This window comes from Lithobates pipiens, unplaced genomic scaffold (genome assembly GCF_037356315.1).
Source record: "Lithobates pipiens isolate NorthernLeopardFrog02 unplaced genomic scaffold, aLitPip1_a1.2 Scaffold_28, whole genome shotgun sequence".
In the NCBI taxonomy this organism is placed as follows: Eukaryota; Metazoa; Chordata; class Amphibia; order Anura; family Ranidae; genus Lithobates; species Lithobates pipiens.
In genome coordinates, this window is record NW_027507789.1 from 203,576,492 (window position 1) to 203,597,270 (window position 20,779).

The window sequence follows — 20,779 nt, forward strand, 5'->3', positions numbered from 1 at the left end:
TGGAATCTTTTTTTTTTTTTTTTTTTTTTAATAAAGGAATTTTTCAAAAGTGTGTTTGTCTTATTTAACCATTTTGACACTTTCTTTGTGAAATGGTAGGGGTACTTTTGTACCCCCTTACCATTTCAAACAGGGGGGGGCCGGGATCTGGGGGTCCCCTTGTTAAAGGGGGCTTCCAGATTCTGATAAGCCCCCCGCCCGCAGACCCTCACAACCAACGGCCAGGGTTGTGAGGATGAGGCCCTTGTCCTCATCAACATGGGGACAAGGTGCTTTGAGGGGTCACAGACCCCCAAAGCATCCTCCCAATGTTGAGGGTATGTGGCCTGGTACGGTTCAGGAGGGAGGGGGGGCCGCTCTCTCGTCCCCCCCTCTTTTCCTGCGGCCTGCCAGGTTGCGTGCTCGGATAAAGGGTCTGATATGGATTTTTAGGGGGACCCCCACATCAATTTTTTTTTTTATTTGATGCAGGGTTCCCCTTAATATCCATATCAGACCTGAAGGGTCTGGTTATGGATATTTAGGGGGACCCCCACGTCAATTTTATTTTTTTTTGACACGGGGTTCCCCTTAATATCCATGTCAGACCTGAAGGGCCTGGTAATTGAATTCAGGGGAACCCCCACGCTTTTTTTTTTTTTTTTATCAATGAATGAATGAATTGTCTGCTAATGCAGAGAACACTCATTGAGTGTTCTCTGTATTACGGGACCCGACAATAGCCGCAAGTGATTTTAAAAGACTTTTTTTCCTGCACAAATGACACTTTGTGCAGGGACAGTTCTAAGCACCAGAAACATGCGCCCCTTCACAGGCATACTATAGATACCCCCCAGCTACGAAATTTAAAGGAATATTACACTTTTATTGTTTCACTTTAATCATTATTAAAATCACTGCTCCTGAAAAAACGGCAGTTTTTAAAACTTTTTTTTGCATTAATCCATGTCCCCTGGGGCAGGACCCGGGTCCCCAAACACTTTTTAGGACAGTAACCTGCATATTACCCTTTAAAATTAGCACTTTAGATTTCTTCCATATACTTGTATAGGGTGTTCCGGCTTTTCGAATTTGCTGCGAACAGCCCAAATTGTTCACTGTTCGCTGAACAGGCGAACAGGCAATGTTCGAGTAGAACATGAGTTCGACTCGAACTCGAAGCTCATCCCTAATAGGCAGAATTGATGGGCACTAATAGGCGGCATTAATGAGCACTGATAGGTAACACTTATAGGCAGAATTGATGGGCACTGATAGGCTATATTGGTGAGTACTAATAGGCGGAATTAATGAGCAATGATAGGTAACACTTATAGGCAGAATTGATGGGCACTAATAGGCGGCATTGATGAGCACTGATAGGCTGTATTGGTGAGCACTAATAGGCAAGATAAATGAGCACTGATAGGTAACACTTATAGGTGGAATTGATGGGCACTGATAGGTGGCATTGATGAGCACTGATAGGCAGCATTGGTGGGCACTAATAGGCGGCATTAATGAGCACTGATAGGTAACACTTATAGGTAGAATTGATGAGCACTGATAGGCAGCATTGATGGGCACTAATAGGTGGCATTAATGAGCACCGATAGATGGCACTGATGATTGGGGCACTGATTATTAGTGTAAACAATTTACTGATATTCTTGACGGTTTACAGCAGTCCTTTCCTAACACAGACACAGCATGGGAGGAAAGGGCTGCGGATAACCAGCAAGTCTGTTTACATGTGATCAGCTGATCACATGGTAAAGGGCCGCTGTGATTGCGCTGGATGCATGTCCCAGGGGGCATTCAGGAAGCACGGTATTGGGAAGGTGTCCATGGACACCCTCCTAAAATTGGAAGCCCGGGGGCTTGGATGGAAGGGGGGCCCATCATGGTTTCTTGTACCAGGGCCCTGAAGGTTCTAGTTACGCCTCTGCACTATTTGCCTGAGAGCATCAGGAGCCAATGGCTCCCGGTGTTGCCTCTGTGAGTAGTAGTAGTAGTAGTAGTAGTACTAGTAGTAGTATGAAAATGTTATTTCCAATGTTTCTTTTGTCGTATATTTTTTTTTTACCTTCTCCAAATGTCTGGACGGATGCATGGCCAGGCCTCACATTACAGAACCATTATTTTTTATATTACATGACGCTCAATTATCATAATTAATGTAATCACCGCTTGTGATAAAACAATAATAATAACAGTAATGGCACGAGTCTCAAGCATCTGACCTTTCAGAGAGAGAGAGGATACAATTAGTACACAGGAGATAATTACTAAACTGGTGGTACAATTAACTGGTTGCAATGCTCGTTGACAGGAATTATGTAGGCTAATTATTGAATTGTCAATCGGCGGGACTGACCCGGATGTGTAAATAGATGTATACTTTTTATGTGTCTGTTACAATGGGAGAGGATCTAAAGGTCACAAGGTTGATATTAAGTGTCAGAGAAAACATTGTAATTAATTGGAAATCGGTTCATAATGGCGTTTCGTTTCAGCAGTGAATTAAGCATTCTACATACAGAAGAAAGCGATCACTTTACTGCCTCATACACTGAAGTTTAAAACTCCAGAATGGAAAAATATTTTCTAAATATATATGCCATGTATATTCCTACTAGAAATGTAGTGTGCATTGTGTATTGTTTCCAGATCTGTGCAGCAATCCAGTGCAAAACTTTCCCTCTGTGCAGGAGCTTGCTGTAATAAAGACCACTTACTGCTGCTCTTTCTCCTTGTGCAGAGTGGCTGGTCTTGTCGCCGCCCCCTCCTGTAGTTCTCTGCAGTGGGTGGAGCCTGCTGGGCCCCTCCCACAGTTCAGCCCTCTGCGCAGGTTATGTATAGCACCGTGATGATGTCACTGCTACTTTTGTTTTTTGTTTTTTATTGAATAAAGGGAAACTCAGAAAACAGTGAACAGTTGCAAAGGCCAGAGTGGTTTCAGAATAACAACATATATACCACTTGGGAGGAAACGTTTCTGTACCCCTCTTCAACAGAAACCTTACGGGGTTACCCATCGGTAGTTTATTAAATTGTGGTGTATATGATTTTAGCAATATGAAAGTTTTGATGGATTTAATTTTTTTGTCCTTATTAAATTACTTTTTACTTTTTTATAACAAAGTCTTTTATGATTTATTTAGTACCGCAATAGTCCCCTCAACAAACATTTTTGGGTGTGGATATCAAGGGAGCAGCCTCAGCAACTGCCCCAATATCCTTAGAATTCCCAATTCTTGACAATTATCAATTGGGATGATGGTACTACTGTTATATGTATTACGTATATTTTGTATTTGAGGCTATACTCAGTCTATGGCAACATATATACCACAAACTAATAGGCCTCTTATATGGTATAACCAGTTAACAACAAAGAACGATAAAAAGTAACCAAGTGAGGGTGCCTCAGTACTATCGTGGCCTATTAGGGTAATAGTGAACCATGCAGCTCCCAATGGTGAAAGCCTACAGAATACGCTAAGCAAACAGTATTTCAGAAATCATCAGGTAAAAAAATATCATGCAGTACCTGAGATTGACTTACACTATATTACCAAAATAATTGGACGCCTGCCCTTACAAGCACGTGAACTTTAATGGTATCCCAGTCTTAGTCCGTAGGGTTCAATTCTGAGGTGGCCCATCCTTTACAGCTATAACAGCTTCAACTCTTCTGGGAAGGCCATCCACAAGGTTTAGGAGTGTGTCTATGTGAATGTTTGACCATTCTTCCAGAAGCGCATTTGTAAAGTAAGGCACTAATGTGGATAAGAAGGCCTGGCTCACAGTCCCTGCTCTAATTCATCCCAAAGGTGTTCTACCAGGTTGAGGTCAGGTTCTCCACCCCAAACTCGCTCTTCCATGTCTTTATGGACCTTTATTATACACTGCTGTGCAGTCATGTTGAAACAGGAAGGGGCCATCCCCAAACTGTTCCCACAAAGTTGGGAGCATGAAATTGTCCAAAATGTCTTGGTATGCTGACGCCTTAAGTGTTCCCTTCACTGGAATTAAGGGGTTAAGCCCAACCCTGGAAAAACAACCCTACACCATAATCCCCCTCCACCAAATGATTTGGACTGGTGCACAAAGAAAGGCCCAAATTCCATCTCTTCTTCTAGAAAAAGCACCTCACACAGTATAGTAAAAGATTTAACCCCTGGATCGCCCCTGATGTTAACCCAACCCATTGGTGGAGGGGGGATTATGGTGTGCGGTTGTTTTTCAGGGATTAGGCTTGGCCCCTTAGTTCCAGTGAAGGGAACTCTTAAGGCATCAACATACCAAGACATTTTGGACAATTTCATGCTTCCAACTTTGTGGGAACAGTTTGGCGATGGCCCCTTCCCCAAAGCACCAATCACTGTATTAGAGTCACTGGTCTCCTAAAACTGGTCCCCAAAAACCTGTCAGTAATGCCGCGTACGCACGATCGGAATTCCGGCCAGAAAAAGACAGATGAGAGCTTTTCATCAGAAAATGCGGCCGTGTGTATGCTCCATCGGAATTTAGCTGTCCAAATTTCTGGCAGCCAAAAATTGATAGCATGTTGTCAATTTTCCCGACGGAAATTCCGATCGTGTGTATGCAATTCCGACACGCCAAAAATCACGCATGCTCAGATTCAACTACGAGATGGAAGCTATTGGCTACTGGCTATTGAACTTCCTTTTTCTAGTCCCGTCGTACGTGTTGTACGTCACCGCGTTATAAACGATCGGAATTTGGTGTGACCGTGTGTAGGCAAGACAGCTTGAGCCGAATTCCAACAGAATTCTGATGGGAAAACCATCAGAGCATTTTCCAACGAGAATTCTGATCGTGTGTACGTGGCATAAGTGTCATAATGTCCGCGCCAATATAGCAGTCCCGCTATAGGTCGCTGATCACCAGAGTTACTAGTAAAAAACTAAAAATAGCAATATCCGTAATGCTCAAACCAATCAATAAATGCTTATTGGGATGTTTTACCAAAAATATGTAGCAGAATACATATTGGCCTACATTCATGAAGAAATTCGATTTTTTTTCTTTCTCTGTTTTTTTTATTGGATATGTTTTATTGCAGAAAGTAAAAAATATTTGTTGTTTATAGCGCAAAAAAACAAAAATGCAGAAGTGGTCAACTACCACCAAAAGAAAGCTTTATTTGTGGGAAAAAAAGACATACATTTTATTTGGGTACAGCTTTGCACGACCGCGCAATTGTCAGTTAAAGTAATGCAGTGCCGTATCGCAAAAAACGGCCTGGTCATGAAGGGGGCTGAATCTTCCGGAGGTCAGGTGGTTAAATACAAGAGGACCACAAGCCCTGAAATTGTATTTCCTGGTTGGTCTGAACTCCCCAAAAATAATCACATTGATCAAGTTGCTTTAAATGCAGATCTGAGCTTGCTTAGATACTGTCTATGGGAAATGGTGTAATATTGGATTCTAGAGGACCAAGGTTTAATTGTCCCCCAGGCCCCTGCAGTAAATAATTATCCTGGTTACTGCAGACGATTTCAGCCACATAACTGTCTGAAAAATGTACAACGCGCTGCTGGTACTGACACTGGGGACATAAATCTACCTCTGCTCTCTCTAAAAGAGATTACAGTATCCTCCAGGAAAAAAAAAATCAACTTTATGGGGTTGAAGATTTCAAATGTCATCTAATTCCAATGCAGTTTGTGTGAAGATGAGAAATGCACGGAGGCGAGTGAATGAAGCCCCTGTGCTGGTACATAAAGCCATTGGCTTGTGTACACGGGTAGATAAGAACATTTTTGAGTCGGGATGTTAGATTTTATAGGATAATTGGATAATTCTGTTTTTGTATTATAGAATTCTCAAGTGCAGGACGTAAGGATTCATTTTGCAGCCATAACTACTGTAGGTTAGGTTTGTACTTGAATCTTGTAGCTTTGCACTTGAACCGGACTGAAAAAGGTACAGGACTCTTTTGAAAAACGGACTGCGGTCAGCCTAGACCGACTCCATAGAAATCCGGTTTGGTTCACATGTCATGTGAATCAGATGCGGTTCAAAAAAGCATCCCATTCGCATATATGTGAACCGAGGCTTAAAGTGGAACTTCAGTAATTTTTTCATCTATTAAATCTTCTGCCCTTGTTGTTTTAACTTTGGATAGTAAAACATTTTTTTTTCTGCCAGTAAATACCTTATACAGCCCAATTCATGTTTCTTGTCTGGTCATTAGCCTAGGCTTATAACATCATGCACAGCGCTCTTTCTCTCACTCTCGTGAGAGTTTGCCAGGAAGGGAGGAGGGATAAGAGGGCCAATAAGAGCTGCAGAGCTGGAGGTGTGCCTCTGTGTGTCTGTGTAAATCCAGGAAGTGAACAGGCAGCAGCTTCTGCTGCCCACAGTTAAAGCGGCTGCAGCCAGACTCAGTGGAGGGAGATTTCAGCAGCATATTTGTCAAGTACAGAATCACAGTATATATAACATATTATGCAAAGTGGTTGGAGGGAAGCTCCATATTGGAAGATGTTTTTATTACAAATTACGTGAGCAGACTGCAGTTCCTCTTTTAATTGATGTTTTAGATATAGAGACATGCATGTGATGTGATAGTCTATTTATTAATTGCAGAATTCACATAATGCCCCGTATACACGATTGGAAATTCCACTAGCAAAAGTCTGATGTGAGCTTTTGGTCGGAAAATGCAATCCTGTGTATGCTCCATTGGACTTTTACTGGCGGAATTTCGGCCAGCAAAAGATTGAGAGCAGATTCTCAATTTTTCGGTCGGAAATTCCGATTGTCTGTACAAATTCCGAAGCGCAAAATTCCTACGCATGCTCGAAAACAATTCGAAGCATGCTCGGAAGCATTCAACTTAATTTTCTCGCCTCGTCGTAGTGTTGTACGTCACCGTGTTCTCGACGGTTGAGAGTTCGGCGAACTTTTGTGTGACCGTGTGTATGCAAGCCAAGCTTGAGCGGAATTTTGCCCAGTACACACAAGCGGATTTTCCGTCTGAAAAAACTTGGATGGTTTTCCGACGGAAAATCCGCTCGTGTGTATGGGGCATAAGCCTTACATCGGTGTTGGATTTGGATTAAATCATTTGTGAAATATTCATTTCAATCTTGAGAGGTATTGTTGTATGTCTTAAGACAGATGCAAACCATTTCCTATAAAATATTCATGAATAAACCCCATTCAACAGAAACATAAAAATAAATTGAAACCTAATTGTGAATCTCTAATACTGCGTGCGGTTCCAGAACTGCGTTGTACATCTAAATCAGCACTTTGTGCTCCATCCTGGGAGAATCATAATATTGTAATTACTTTCTAGTTTCAATGATGTTCTCTATACAAGTCAAATTAAATCTGCAGAAAAGTATTGCTCTATGTATTGGATATATAATCCTCTTTTATATTGCAGCAACTGTAATAAGCTACAGTACGCTCTCTTTACTATGGTAAACACAACTGATGCATCTGTATTATGTTTCATATGACAAGTGTTTTTTTTGAAAGGTTCAGAAGTTTACCTGTCTGGCAAACCTTGAGAATATTGATGTTTTAGCCCTGGAGTTGTTTTTTATTTTTTTCAAACAGCATAAGCTTTGTTTCAGTCAATGGTTTAGCAGCCTCCGAAACCAGCGACCAGAGAAGACCCAATGCCAGTAATGGTGAACCATGGCACCTCAAATGTTTTGGAACTACATTTCTCATGATGCTCACCTACACTGCAGAGTGCATGAGCATCATGGGAAATGTAGACCCAAAACATCTGGGGTGCCAAGGTTCGCCATCACTGCCCTATGCTGTTTTCAAAATTATAACTCTAGAATTCTTGAAATTTTCTGAGCCCTCCTTTGTCTAGTCCAGTATTATTAAGCCCAGAGGAAGGGGCCTCTTTGGACTTCCAAAATGAGTTGGTTCTTTTTTAAGCAACTGCTTGGCAAATAAATTTAATCTGGACTTTTCAGCAGTATCTTAGCACTCCCATTTTAGACATCAGGTTGGAATACTCACCTGGGGTCCACCACCTCATCTCCAAACTACATGTCCGCACCCACTACCTCAAAGATATAAAGCTGGTGCACCACAAAGCTCATTCAAGAGTAGAGCAGGAAGAGGTCCCATTGCATGTCCCATTTTTTTGTTTTTGTTCAAAACGAAGGAGGATTGGTGCTCACTTGCGGTAAAAATTCTAAATATATCACATGAAACCTGGCATTACAGACATCTGTATGGTACCAGTGGTCTGCGCTGACTCTGGAAAGGTCTCTTACTGTGATTATCCAATTATGTTTTCTTGGCATGGTACAGAACCGGTCGTAGATTGCCAAGTCTTTCTTCAATGCAGTTCTTTCAGTAAATTCAAAATATAAGTCTAGCCAGTCGCCATTTAATCTACCAATATGTCCGATATACAGATATATGCTTCTGATAGGAAACACGCCCAAATACAGGGGAAATGTACAAACACCCATTCCGCCATGTCTTAATACAAGAGTGCTAGCCACTTAGCTACTGCACTTGGCCACTTACATGCCTATATATATAAAAAAACAAAAAAAACATGAATGGTGTAGAGCACCCGTGCCCCTTGTATGCTGTAGTATGCTGTGTGTGAATGAGGCCTTACAGGAGAAGTACAACCAAAGCTTGTTTGGCAGTACTTCTCCTGTGGATCACAGGAGTGCAGTTCAGTGTGCTATGCCAGGCTTTAAAGAGGAAGTAAAGGCACTGAAATAAAAAAATAAAAAAATGCAACCTGCAAGGCAAAGGCATAATGAGCTAGTATGCATAGCATACTAGCTCATTATGAATAACTTACCTGAGAACGAAGCCCCCAAAGCGGTCCTCCTTCATCTTCACCGCTGCCATGTATTCCGGTGTGACTTCCGGGTCTCGCTGCTCCGTCGCTGTGATTCGCCAGAGCTGCGATGACGTCACTCCCATGCATGCGCACGGGAGCCGCCACGAGCGGAATATCGCAGTTATCTGTGGAGTGCTAGGTGCGCCTGTGCGCCGCTGTCTACGGCGCATGCGCCGTAGACAGCGGTGCCTGTCTTTTTGTAAATATCTACACATCTACCTACACGGTTTAGGAGATATTTCTTGGACCTACAAACCACTTTAATAGAGGGTCTTGAGGGAGAGGGGTTATTGAGGAGGGGGTACTGTCAGGGCTGGCTTAGCCCTTCCTTCTCTGGGCTGTCAGCTAATTTCCAGCTCCCATCTCTCTCCACAGTTACCCACTGTTCCTTATCCAGCTCGTCTGACCTGCCTACTTAAAGCTGTCCAGCTCACTTCATCTCTGCCTTCGCCTTGATCACATCACAAGAAACCATCTCCTGCGGTTCTGTTCAAGACTGGATTGCTGACATCCCTTCTGGCTCCTTATCCTGCTTGCTGTTGCTCTACTTGGATCCCTGACTTCTGGCCTGGCTGATTACCCGATCTGGTTATTGAACTCTGGACTGGCTGACTACTCGATCCGGTTACTGGACTCTGGCTATGCTTTGACTATGCTTTCTCTATTTACCTTTTTATTTTTATTTAATAAACAAGTATGATTTAATTGTACTTCTGTCTCGGTCTGATTCATGGTTTATGACACTCCCTACACAGCGTTTCATCACAAGCGGATGTCGTGTGGGGATTGGCTGATTGGCTCTGCCTTAGTTTTCATTTTCAGCATTTTTCACCAGATATTTTTAGTCACTTTAAATATAATTTTTTTGATGTTTATTATATATGCTTAATTCCAGTGTGCAAATCTATTATATTTAAGCAGAGTTTTTGCTATTAATCCAACATATTTCTTGATATATTATTATTTATGTAAATTTTTCTTTTCACTATTGTTTTATCACTTAACGCTGCACTTATTTTTTATTTGTCACTGATTTAGGGGTTTTCTTGTATTCTAAAACTCGAAGTGCTGGCTGCTCTACCGATTGATTTCTTTTTATTGTTTGGACATTCATAACCCTTCTCTAGTGCAGAGTTTGGCTGTTTTTTATTTGAACCTAAGATATGCTTATTAGGTATACTAGATGCATTACCCTTAAAGGTTATTCCCAGACAGGCTGTAGCGAGGGCCCTTTTCCAGGCTCGAAAGTTAATACCGAGACGCTGGAAATCCACGGAACCCCCCACACTACAGGAGTGGATCACCCAAATGGGCGATACTATTCGCCTGGAAAAGATCATATATCAGCATAGGGGTAAAAGAGGTAAATTTGAGGAACTGTGGTCACAATGGCCGGATGTTCCCGGACTAGCCCCACCAGACCTGGTGTGTGGCCGATTGTTTTGAGGATTGATTCACTGTTTGCTACTGTTTTTGCTTTATGATGGTAATATATGAGGAAAATTGACTAAATGTGTGCTATTAAGAGTAGATTAGTAAAATTTTTTGTCTCCAGATGGTTACATATAATATGCTGATAGTAGACTCGTGGAATTATTAGTTCATATGTGCTTTGTTTTGAACCATGTATGTACATGTGCCCAGGGGCAGACTGACAACTCATGGGGCCCCCGGACAATAAGAGATTATGGGGCCCCCGGGCAATAGGAGATTATGGGCCCCCCAGACAATCAGAGATTATAGGGCAACACAGTATACACACACACAGTACAGGGGCGGATCCAGAGTCTAGTCTCGGGAGGGGCACTTCTATAAAATATGTTTTTTGGGGGGCAATTTATATGGGAAATGGCTGGTATTGGCACTTCAATCATTACGGCACCATGGTTGTTATGGTGTCAGGATGATTGAAGCGCATTATTTCTATTAATACATTGTAATATAAAATTAAATGGATCAAATCACCATATTGCAGAATCAGTGGGAGCCCTGAGGATGTCACTTGCCATGTCGCCTGCCACCAAATGTGGATTGTCACTTGTCACCAAATGCGGATTGTTACTTGCCACGTCACCTGCCACACATTGCGGATTGTCACTTGCCACATCACCTGCCACACATTGCGGATTGTGACTTGCCACGTCACCTGCCACACATTGCGGATTGTCACTTGCCACGTCGCCTGCCACCAGATGCGGATTGCCACGTAGCCTGCCACACATTGCGGATTGCCACTTGCCACGTCACCTGCCACACATTGCGGATTGTCACTTGCCACGTTGCCTGACCCACATTGCGGATTGCCACTTGCCACGTCACCTGCCACACATTGGGGATTGTCACTTGCCACGTCACCTGCCACACATTGCGGATTGTCACTTGCCCCGTTGCCTGCCTCACATTGCGGATTGCCACTTGCCACGTCACCTGCCACACATTGCGGATTGTCACTTGCCACGTTGCCTGCCACACATTGCGGATTGCCACTTGCCACGTAGCCTGCCACACATTGCGGATTGTCACTTGCCACGTCACCTGCCACACATTGCGGATTGCCACTTGCCACGTAGTCTGCCACACATTGCGGATTGTCACTTGCCACGTTGCCTGCCACACATTGCGGATTGCCACTTGCCAGGTAGCCTGCCACACACTGCGGATTGTCACCTACTGGTGGTCTTTTGTTGGGTCCCAGAGTGAAGATAGGCAGCAGAGAGATGATGCAATCTCTCTGCTGCACACAGCTTCCTACACAGTGAGGGTGGAACTGAAGGGATGCAGGGCAGTGAGAGATGATGTCATCTCCCTGCTCCCCTGCCTGCTGGCTTCCTGATTGGCCAGCAGCCCTCCTAAGCCGCCCAGCTGCCCCCCCCTCACCCGTCCACTCAGCGCCGGTACCCGCGGAACCGGCCGCGCGGGTACCCGCGGAACCGACCGCGATTGGACCCGCGGAACCGGCCGCGGGTACCCTCGGAACCGGCCGCGATTGGACCCGCGGAACCGGCCCGCGGGTACCCGCGGAACCGGCCGCGATTGGACCCGCGGAACCGGCCCGCGGGTAACCGCGGAACCGGCCGCGATTGGACCCGCGGAACCGGCCGCTGGTACCCGCGGAACTGGCCGCGATTGGACCCACGGAACCGGCCCGCGGGTACCCGCGGAACCGGCCGCGATTGGACCCGCGGAACCGGCCGTGCTGTCATTAGCTGGCGGTATTCTCGGAGGGGGCAATTGACCCGTTGCCCCCCCCCTGGATCCGCCCCTGACACAGTATACAATCACACAGTATACACATACATGTACACACATTATACACAGACATGTTTCTATTGGTTGAGAAGGTACTGGAGAGTTGGGGCAGCTATAATCTCAGGATTTTTAGACCAAAAGGATGTTGGTAAGGGACATTTCAGAGACAGATGTTAAAAAAAACACAGATTTTTACATACTGGTTTTACTGAGGCTGGAAACCCTGATGGGACCCCCTAGTGGCCCGGGGCCCTCGGGCAGTGCCCGAGTAGCCAAATGGCCAGTCCGCCCCTGCATGTACTCTATATCAGTGATTTTCAACCAGGGTTCCTCCAAAGGCTGCTAGGGGTTCCTTCAGCATTGGGCAATTTCTGCCTCTCCAAAAAGTTCCCACTGACACCTTTGATCTTTTTAGCTATTTGTAAGGAGGTTATTCTTCCCAATGACCACAAGTGTAAGGGCCATTCTTCCCACTGACCATCACATTATTGTATCATGAGTTGTAGATCTCTAATTTTTAGCAGGGGTTCCCTGAGACCGGAGAATTATTTCAAGGGTTCCTCTTTGTTGAAAAGGTTGAGAAAGGCTGCCCTATATGCTCAATAAAATACTTTTTGTTCGATAAAAAAAGAAACTCCTAAGGTTTGACCTGATATTATATGGTTTTGGTAAATCCGAGGGAAAAACTCAGCAGAAAAACTGATAGTTGGTATGGGACTTAAAAGTTCCCAGCGCTTCTTCGAGTATATTGCTCTTCAGCACTTTCCAGGCTGGTCAGTAACAAGCCTGCAACTAATAAAGTTAAGGAACATCAGAACTCCTGCGTACTTGTTCTGGGCCAATAACTCTAATGCCAAGTACACACGACCAGACTTTTCGAGGGACTAGGTCCGATGGTCTTTCTGACTGACTTTCCGAATGAACGGATTTGGCCACACACAATCACACCAAAGTCCGACGGATTCGAACGTGATGACGTACGACCGGACTAGACTAAGGAAGCTCATAGCCAGTAGCCAGTAGCTGCCCTAGCGTCTGTTATTGTCCATCGGACTAGCATACACACGAACGGATTTCTCGGTCCGGCGGAGTTCCGGTGGGAAAATTTAAAACATGTTCTATTTATAAAGTCCGCCGGATTTTTGGCAAGCAAAGGCCCGATGGAGCGCACACAAGATCGAATTGTCCGACGGACTCGTTCCGTCGGACCCTTGCTGTCAAAAAGTCCCCGTGTGTACGCGGCATAAAAGCATTGAAGTGAGATGGCTGTAAAAGCAGCATTTTCAGAAGGAGAGGTCAGCAGCCTCTCTCAGTGATGTCCTGTGACCATTTTAGGTAGAGTTCTTCATAAAAACATGGTCTACTTGTAAACAAAGTTGTGTTCTTGTTGGTAATCTCAGGTAATTATTGTTCACTCTGCCCTCCGCCCCCTTCATACTCTTAAGAAGCAATTCTTCCTCAAATCTTTTACTTCTGCAGAGAATAAAAATAACTGGGATGGAATTGAGGAAAAGCATTCAAGCCACATTACTGTTGGCAGTTTATATAAAATGTCAGAATGACATGCACACGCTGTCAGTGGAGACGGGAAGTTAATGCCGGGGATGTGACTTTGTGAGGACCTTGTCATGTTTCGTTGTCTGGAAGATGTTGAGTGACCTGTTTGGGTGAATCAGGTTGCTGTTAGATTAAAATCAGCCTGACAACGGCTGACTCCTAACACATGATATTGTCATCCGCAGGATGATCTGAAATAAGATTTGAAATAAGATTTGCAGAGCAGTCACGGGTTCAGTTGTAATAAACTGCCGACCAGGGAGCTGCCTGTAATTAGTTATGTGAGTGATACAATCACATACAAGGCGATTCAATAACAACACGCTAACTGGAAAGCCTGTGGTTTCCTGTAATGAGTTTACTAGCCGTTACCGACATTAGTTCTGCGATGTTGTGTGCTCCCTAAGTACTCGCTGACAGCTCATATTCTCCTTAGTGAGACCTTAATGGCTAAATTTGAAATCAGGAGTAAACAAATATTGTCTAAATACAAGAGACGTGTATTTGTATTCAAATCTTAGTGTGCATTTTGCATTGTTCTTCTAAACCTGTGCAGTAATCCAGTGTGAGACTTTCCCTTTGTGTAATAAAGACCGCTCACTACTGTTCTCTATCCTTCTGCAGGTTGACTGGTCTTGTCTCTGCCCCCTCCTGTAGTTTTCTGGAGGCAGTTTGTAGTGGGTGGGACCTGCCTGGCCCCTCCCACAGGTCTACTCTCTACACAGGCAAATGATGATGTCACCACTAGGTTTGGAAAGGCATCTGGCGCAACCAAATGTAATTTACAGTGGTGTGAAAAAGTGTTTGCCCCCTTCCTCATTTCCTGTTCCTTTGCATGTTTGTCACACTTAAGTGTTTCGGAACATCAAACCAATTTAAACAATAGTCAAGGACAACACAAGTAAACACAAAATGCAATTTGTAAATGAAGGTGTTTATTATTAAAGGTGAAAAAAAATTAAAACCATCATGGCCCTGTGTGAAAAAGTGATTGCCCCCTAAACCTAATAACTGGTTGGGCCACCCTTAGCAGCAACAACTGCAACCAAGCGTTTGCGATAACGTGCAATGAGGCTTTTACAGCGTCCTGGAGGAATTTTGGCCCACTCATCTTTGCAGAATTGTCCTAATTCAGTTACATTAGAGGGTTTTCGAGCATGAACTGCCTTTTTAAGGTCATACCACAACATCTCAATAGGATTCAGTTCAGGACTTTGGCTAGGCCACTCCAAAGTCTTCATTTTGTTTTTCTTCAGCCATTCTGTGGTGGACTTGCTGGTGTGTTTAGGATCATTGTCCTGCTGCAGAACCCAAGTTCGTTTCAGCTTGAGTACACGAACAGATGGTCGGACATTCTCCTTCAGGATCTCTTGGTAGACAGCAGAATTCATAGTTCCTTTTATCACGGCAAGTCTTCCAGGTCCTGAAGCAGCAAAACAGCCCCAGACCATCACACTACCACCACCATATTTTACTGTTGGTATAATGTTCTTTTTATGAAATGCAGTGTTCCTTCTACGCCAGATATACTTGGACACACACCTTCCAAAGAGTTCCACTTTTGTCTCATCGGTCCACAGAATGTTGTCCCAAAAGTCTTGGGGATCATCAAGATGTGTTGTGGAGAAATTGAGACGAGCTTTGATGTTCTTTTTGCTCAGCAGTGGTTTTCTCCTTGGAACTCTGCCATGCAGGCCATTTTTGCCCAGTCTTTTCCTGATGGTGGAGGCATGAACGCTGACCTTAACTGAGGCAAGTGAGGCCTGCAGTTCCTTGGACGTTGTTGTGGGGTCTTTTGTGACCTCTTGGATGAGTCGTCGCTGCGCTCTTGGGGTAATTTTGGGCGGCTGGCCACTCCTGGGAAGGTTCACCACTGTTCCATGTCTTCGCCATTTGTGGATAATGGCTCTCACTGTGGTTCGCTGGATTCCCAAAGCTTTGGAAATGGCTTTATAACCCTTTCCAGACTGATAGATCTCAATTACTTTCTTTCTCAATTGTTCCTGAATTTCTTTGGGTCTCGGCATGATGTGTAGCTTTTAAGGATCTTCTGGTGGACCTTACTGTGTCAAGCAGCTCCTATTTAAGTGATGCCTTGATTGTGAACAGGTGTGGCAATAATCAGGCCTGGGTGTGGCTATAGAAATTGAACTCAGGTGTGGACAACTACAGTTATAGTATGTTTTAACAAGGGGGGCAATCACTTTTTCACACAGGGCCATGATGGTTTGGATTTTTTTTCACCTTTAATAATAAACACCTTCATTTACAAATTGCATTTTGTGTTTACTTGTGTTGTCCTTGACTATTGTTTAAATTGGTTTGATGTTCCGAAACACTTAAGTGTGACAAACATGCAAAGGAACAGGAAATGAGGAAGGGGGCAAACACTTTTTCACACCACTGTATATCCTATTAAAGTGCTTGTAAACCCTTGCTTTTAAAAAAATAAATATAACAAACATTTATATACTTACCTGCTCTGTGAATTGTTTTGCACAGAGAAGCCCCAATCTTCTTCTTCAGGTGTCCCCCACTGTAACGCTAAGCCCTTCCTCTGCATCGGGTGCCCCCACGGAAAGCCGCTTTCCATAGCGGCACCCGTGCGGGCTCGCTCCCGATTGACACAGAAAGCAGGACTTGGCCCTGCCCCCACATCACTTTTAATTGACAGCTTTTGATTGATAGCAGCGGGAGCCAACTGTCCATTGAGGAGAGCGACAGCAGCTGGTGCCAACTCTTTATCCTGGCCTAGGCTGACAAGCCCCACTCCTAAGGCAGCACTTTGCAGGGGGGCAACATGGAAATAGTCCCCACCGGCTTATGCTACACTCTCAGTGTAGCACCAGTCTTATGGGGCGGACTGGGCTGAGAGGCAAATTAGGTTAGCGCCCCCATAAAGCAGCTGCACTTTTCCCGGTATGCAGGTGGTGGCATTCCGCAACTGTTGGGGGGGGGGTGCTGCTTCTAATTTTGACTGTCCTCTCATCCTGGACCACAATCCTCACTCTGCTATATGTTTTCTGCTGCACCATTGACATGGGTACATCTTCTTAGTCCTCTCCATAAAATTATCAGAAATTTATGCTTAAAGTAGAACTATAGGCAACACTTTTTTTTTTCATTTCGGATAGAATAAGGGAGGGTTATAACACCTGTCAGCTTATTTATTACCATCCCTGTCCCATTGCAGAGATTTCCCTTCACATCCTGCCCCATAGCCAAACAGGAAGTGAGAGGAAATCCCAGGCCCTCAAAACTAGTGTCCCCAATCGAAAATTTCAGGGTCTTAAACAGCAAGGGGTATGGCCTTGACAGAAAGGGGTGGGTTATATTTAAATTAGAGGGTGCATGAGTTTTGTCAGGCCTAGGGCAGCACAAAACATAAATACACTACTGGCTGGAGTCACTGCTCTCGTGCACATCGGTGAAAAAACTTAAAGTGATACTAAAGTTTAAAAAAAAATAACAAACATGTTATACTTACCTCCACTGTGCAGCTCCTTTTGCACAGAGTGGCCCCAATCCTCTTCTTCTGGGATCCCTCAGCGGCTATCTCAGCTCCTCCCCACTTCTGATAACCCCCTCTGGGAAGCGCTCTCCCAAGAGGGTTACCTTGGGGGTACGCTCCTGAGTCCTGTTTTATGCATCCATAGCCGCCAACTAAAGGATTCGACCCCGCCCCCCCCCCCCCCCCCGCACGTCATTGAAGTTCAGTGGCTGCGCTGCTATAAATCTATCCAATGAACAGATGAGAAGCCCGGGCTGAGAAGCCAGCGCGTTCATGACGCGTGACTTTCGAGGGCTCAGGTAAGTAAACGGGGGGCTGGGGGGAATGTAAGCATCGGATGTTTTTTTCACCTTAATGCATCCTATATCAAATACCAGACACAGCCCCACCCTAAGCACATTAGGTTCTCCTGATGAAGCTACAATAGTGAAACACGTAGAGAAATTTCACTCACCTTATCTCATTCATCCTAAAGATGGCTTTATGACATGTCTGTTTTGTAATAAATGTGGTTATGAAATGACTCTAGAAGGTGGGTTTAGGGTGGGGCTGTGTCTGGCATTTGGCATATTTATCTTGTTTTTATACTGATATTTGGAGAGAAAAAAAACATTTTTTTTTATATTTATTCCTGAGATATTAAGTACGTAAAGTTCAACTTTCTACTTTAGCAATATTACATGGTTCTATAACAGTGATGGCGAACCTTGGCACCCCAGATGTTTTTGAACTACATTTCCCATGATGCTCCACTACACTGCAGAGTGCCTGAGCATCCTGGGAAATGTAGCTCCAAAACATCTGGGGTGCCAAGGTTCGCCATCACTGTTCTATAGGGATGTGGTGTCTCCTTTACCTGTTAGCACCCTCATTGGTTATGTAAATAGAATGATACATTTGTTCTTGGTGCAAACATTAACAGTTTGCAGCATGAGAAGAAAATAAACATATGTAGTTATCCTACATAAAAAAAAAGAAAAAAAAAGAGTTATGCCCAATGTTAAAATACATAACCACTAAAACAAACTAACCGCCACAGCAAGCAATAATTAACCAATAACTCAGGATTTAGGGCACAGGTGTAACTGGTTTACAGGAAATATGGGAACTAGAAAGGAGCTACCTGCTTCATTCTATCTATAACCTTCACTTAGTACCTGTTGAGCAGGCTCTTTCATGGAGCAGGAGGGACAAGCTATGAAGACTGATGGCCAAGAAGAAGACTTTCACAAAGGACCATTACTCCCAAGCCATAAGCAAAACTTTAAATTGTCAAACTGAATGCTGATTCAACCAAAAGCACAGATAGTCAATCTGTTTTTCAGACTCCTCTGTTCGTACCGTCAATGCTCCAATGGGGTATGTTGCTAAATGACCCAAAGCTTGTCCACCAATGAGTTCAAAGTTTGTAAACTACAACACCAACAATCTGGCAAGAGGGTATTTACCAAACACCTTCTTGGCTGAGATCTTATACACTTATATTGCCAAAAGTTTGTGGACACCTTAGCACACTTACACTGAAGGGCCAAAAGTACGTGCACAACTCTCCAAATTATTGACTTCCAGTGAAGGGGATTGTTAATGCTACTGCATACAGAGACATTTCAGAGATCACTGCATGTCTAACCTTGGAAAAGTTTGGAGTAGGCTCTTTTCTGTTTCAACATGGCTCTGCACAAAGCCAGCTCTATAAACACATTGCCGCATCTCCCGACTAGTGATGGACGAACTTCCGACGGGACGTTTCGCGAAAGCGAAATGCGAACGGACCCAAACGTTCGCGAAACCGAACGTTCGCCGCGGGCCCCATTGACTTCAATGGGAGGCGAACTTTGCAAACCTTCATGTCGAATTTGCGGCCACGTGGTAATTATTAGGGGGTAAAACGTAGTCCCACCATCTGGACAATGACATAATACATGTATGAGGTGAATTTGGGATCGATAACTACAAGCATTTTTATTTTATTTGGGAAATTGTTCTAACAATTCAGGACTATGGAGCTAATGAAGGCAATGGAGGAGAGGGAAGGTCAGGGACCAGGGTAGGCAAAGAAGAGGGTGCAGGAGATGATCACCAGCAGCGTGACATACCGGAATGACACATGCACCGTGATAGAGGCATCTGACAGCAGCACCGTAATACAGAGCACTGACAGCAGCACCGTGACATACAGCGCTGACAGCAGCACCGTGACATACAGCGCTGACAGCAGCACCGTGACATACAGCACTGACAGCAGCACCGTAAGCAGCCCCAGGAGGAAGTCAGCACAGCACAGGGATGGTGTGATCCCCTCATAATAAGAACCCCCAGGAGGAAGTCAGCACAGCACAGGGATAGTGTGATCCCTTCATAATAAGAACCCCCAGGAGGAAGTCAGCACAGCACAGGGATATCATAAGCAGCCCCAGTAGAAATATGACACCGCTCAACCTCTTCAAAGAGGAGGGTAGGGGCATATAGTACGGTGTGCTTTTTTGGGTCAAGGAAGTGAGCAGACTGTACGTCAGTCCCTATACCGCTGAAGGACTGCTGCAGTATAGGGCAGCGGTCAGCAGTGGTGCACGTCAACCCTATCTATTGTGGACCGATAGCGGTCCTTACAGAACAGCAGACTGTACCGCACTCAAGCCTATGTACCGTAGCACCCTATACCAAGTTACCAGTCCTTATAAGAACTTTTGTGGAACAAGTGAGTTGTGAATGTTTAGCAGACTGCAGCAGAAGGGCAGCAGTCAAGTATAATATCCTTTCTATATTTGGAAGAAAGAATATTATACATGTACAAGCCTATTACTGTACCACTGATACCAGTCCTGAAAAGAACCTTTGTGGAACTAATAATAACAGCAAGTCTTTAAAATTACCCTCACTGCCTGACAACACTGCTTCCTTCCTGTCCCTATACAAATTGGCAAAAAAAGAGAACGATTAGTGGTTACTGGAACAGCTCTTTTGTGGACCTTGATAGTAACAGCTAATGATGATGATGATGATGATGATGATGAAAGACTAATCTGGCTGTCCCTGTAGCATACACCGTCCTTTCCCTTTCTCTAAACTAACAAAAGACACTCAGGCTGCTGCAAGAATCAGTAGCACAGCAAACCTATCAACACCTAACACCTATACCAGTCCTGAAAAGAACTTTTGTGTACCAAATAGCTAGTGGTTTATCTCTCCCTACTCCACACAGGAACCTGTCCCTATCGTAACAGAAGAAAGAATGTAAAATGGCCACCGGATCGGGTGTATTTATAGGTTAGGGGGAATGTCCAAGTGTCCATGTGCTGTCATGTCTCAATTGGCTGTCCTGTATCACATGATAAACGTGTCACCAAAGGTTAAAGTTCTTGTATACATTAAACACGTAAGTCCGCCGCGGCGAACGACGGAAAAAGGCGTTCGAACGTGCGGACCGCGAATGTCGGAAATTCGCCGCGAAACGACCGCCGGGCGAAACGTTCGTCCATCACTACTCCCGACCAGTCCAGGTGAATAAACGATAACAGCCTCATGCACACTGGACGTTCTTACAGCTGCTGTTTTTGGCTTCAGACGTTTTTTTTCTGAAGCAAATAAACTCTCCAGCATGTTATCCTATG

At 44.4% G+C, this 20,779-nt stretch overlaps 1 protein-coding gene across 1 annotated transcript in view; it reads left to right on the plus strand.

Annotated features, from left to right (window-relative positions):
• NTSR1 (neurotensin receptor 1) overlaps positions 1 to 20,779 on the plus strand; it is a 258,680-nt gene that overhangs the window by 118,173 nt on the left and 119,728 nt on the right. The gene's annotated exons all lie outside the window — the stretch shown is intronic.